This window comes from Rhyacophila brunnea, unplaced genomic scaffold (assembly GCF_057557595.1).
Source record: "Rhyacophila brunnea isolate RB1 unplaced genomic scaffold, BYU_Rbru_1.0 scaffold_28, whole genome shotgun sequence".
Lineage (NCBI taxonomy): Eukaryota > Metazoa > Arthropoda > Insecta > Trichoptera > Rhyacophilidae > Rhyacophila > Rhyacophila brunnea.
Genome location: NW_028232945.1, coordinates 2489825 through 2492631, shown reverse-complemented (window position 1 = coordinate 2492631; position 2807 = coordinate 2489825). Strand labels below are relative to the sequence as shown.

General features: G+C 26.8%; 1 pseudogene; it reads left to right on the top strand.

Moving 5' to 3' along the window:
- The first annotated feature begins 865 nt into the window (after window positions 1-865).
- LOC147068687 (uncharacterized) lies at window positions 866-1810 on the top strand (annotated as a pseudogene).
- Window positions 1811-2807: the final 997 nt, after the last annotated feature.

The window sequence follows — 2807 nt, the reverse complement described above, 5'->3', positions numbered from 1 at the left end:
GAAGAAGACTATGGAGAGGAGAGGATAACCGAAAGTATAAATACGTTGTGCGCGCAGGGAATCAAGTAAGTTGTGCTCGAGAACAAAAACTAAAATTATAACTATAAATTTAGCTTATACATAAAAATATTTTATACCTAGATATTATACTACCCTTAACATGGTATTTTATGATTATTTTATATTTTGACTTTTATTATTATTATTATTATTATTATTTTATACCTATATATTGTACTACACACAAAAAAGTACCTTTTGATTTATTTATTTTTTGACTTATATTTATTGCTATTTTACGCCTATATATTTTATACCTCAATATAATAATATTATAATTATTTTATTTCTATACTTTTATTTATTATAATTTTATGCATATATATTATACTACTCTGAAAAGATTATTTTATAACTATTTTTTAAATCTAATTCCTCACCACCGTTGCTAAATTATCTGATATTAATATTAATTTTAATATTATAGTTTTTAGAACTTCTTCTATTTTCTAATAGTATTATTTTCAATTATTTCATGTCTATTTATTTTCAGATATTAGACGCCTTTAATTTTATAAATAATCCTAAATTATTTTATGCTTTGATATTATACTGTCGTTAATAATAAAAACAATCCTTAATTATTATATGTTTTGATGTTATACAGCTGTTAATTTTATAGATAATCCTAAATTATTTTATGTTTATTTATGACCGGATTCCATACAGTTATTGATATGCTATTCCTTATGATGTTAATAATTCTCTAATATTAGATTTCTACAGCCCTTAATAAAATTATATATATAATCCTTGTTTAATTCTTGTATATATGCAGATCTTATTCTTTATTTTTTAACCCTCGATGGAAATTGATATAGATAATATTATAACACGGCTAACATCGCCCTTGAACCAAAAGGCTTACAGAGTTGTAGTTCTAGCCGAAGCCGAAATTCGATTTTTATGCACCAAGTCAAAAGAAATTTTTTCGAAACAACCAATTCTTCTTGATATCAAACCACCAGTAAAAATATGTGGCGATATTCATGGTCAATTTCCAGATCTTCTTAAACTATTTGAATATGGTGGATTTCCGCCAAAGGTATCATATCTTTTTTTAGGTGACTACGTCGATCGTGGAAAGCAAAGTATAGAAACTATTTGTCTTCTTTTTGCTTACAAAATAAAATATCCCGATACATTTTTTTTATTACGAGGCAATCACGAATCAGCTACTATCAATAGATTATATGGTTTTTTTGATGAATGTAAGAGAAGATACGATATAAAAATATGGAAATCCTTTATTGATGTTTTTAATCATTTGCCAATCTGTGCACTTGTTTCTAAAAGAATCTTTTGTATGCATGGTGGCATAAGTCCAGAACTCGATAATTTTGATCAGATTTTGAAAATTCAACGACCTACTGAGATTCCAGATGATGGTCTTTTATGTGATTTGTTATGGAGTGATCCAGAAGATATAAAGGGGTGGGCCGAAAACGACAGAGGCGTATCATTTACATTTGGTCCAGATGTCGTCGAAGAATTTTTAGAAAAACATGACATAGACCTCATTTGTAGAGCACACCAAGTTGTCGAAGAAGGATACCAATTCTTTGCTAATAGAGGACTCGTTACTGTATTTAGTGCTCCAAATTATGTAAACGAATGGAATAACGCGGGGGCTATCATGAATGTAGACGCAAATTTAGTATGCTCATTTCAAGTATTAAAACCAAGACCTAAAAATGATACATCCAACTTAAAAAAACCTGCTTCTACTCCTCCAAAACTTAATAAATAATCTTATATTGTTTTATTTAAATAAAATACATAAAATATTATGAAGAAAAAAAAATAATGTCTATTATAATAAAAACCTTATACGCATTTCTTTCTCTTAATCAATAATAAATTAAAGATCATGAGACTTTGTATTAATCTTTTTTTAATATAGTTCATTTTTTAATTGAACAATTTAAATAACAAAAAAGTAAATTAACCCATTAATAAAATACTTTAAGTGCATTTTAAATTCTAAAAGAAGAAGATTAATAGAACAAAATTGTAATAATGATGAGACTATTTTAAATAATATGCATGTTGTACAAATAAATCATAAGTTTTGATTTACAAATTTAAATAGCAAACAATCAAATTAACCCAAGAAAAGATTTAATCTAAATGAAAATAAATTGTTTATATTAATAAGGATACAGCCAAAAGTATATATATATATATGATGAACCCACGATAAATCGATCACATTATCTTGTAGAGAAAATCTAAAATTACAATAACAAAATTAACCCCTGAATAAAAAGATGCATATTATCAAACCCATAAAAAGTAGAGACCCGCATTCAAGATCACATACTCCGCAAGACGCTTGAGCTCATATCATTTACGAGAAGAAGATCTGACTAAAAGAATTAATACGGGAAGACGCTAAAGAACGCATTAAGGATTCATACACTACCACCTGTTTGATATTTACATTTTGGGGAAAAGAAATAGCTGAATTGAAGAAACTTGACCTATAGATACCATTTAATATTGAAAAAGAGCGTAAGAATTTATATAAAACAAACTAGCAACAATAATAGTGTGTACTCAAAATGGACAAAAATATTAAATGTGTCACAAGATATTCTCGTGTATAATAAAAAGATAGATCCAATTATACAATGTGGGGAAATATGTATATCGATAATCAGACTGAGTTTTAAGTGGAATTAGAATAGAATATGACTGACCAGAAAATAAAATCACAACTTTTTAGAAAGGTAGAACAACAATAG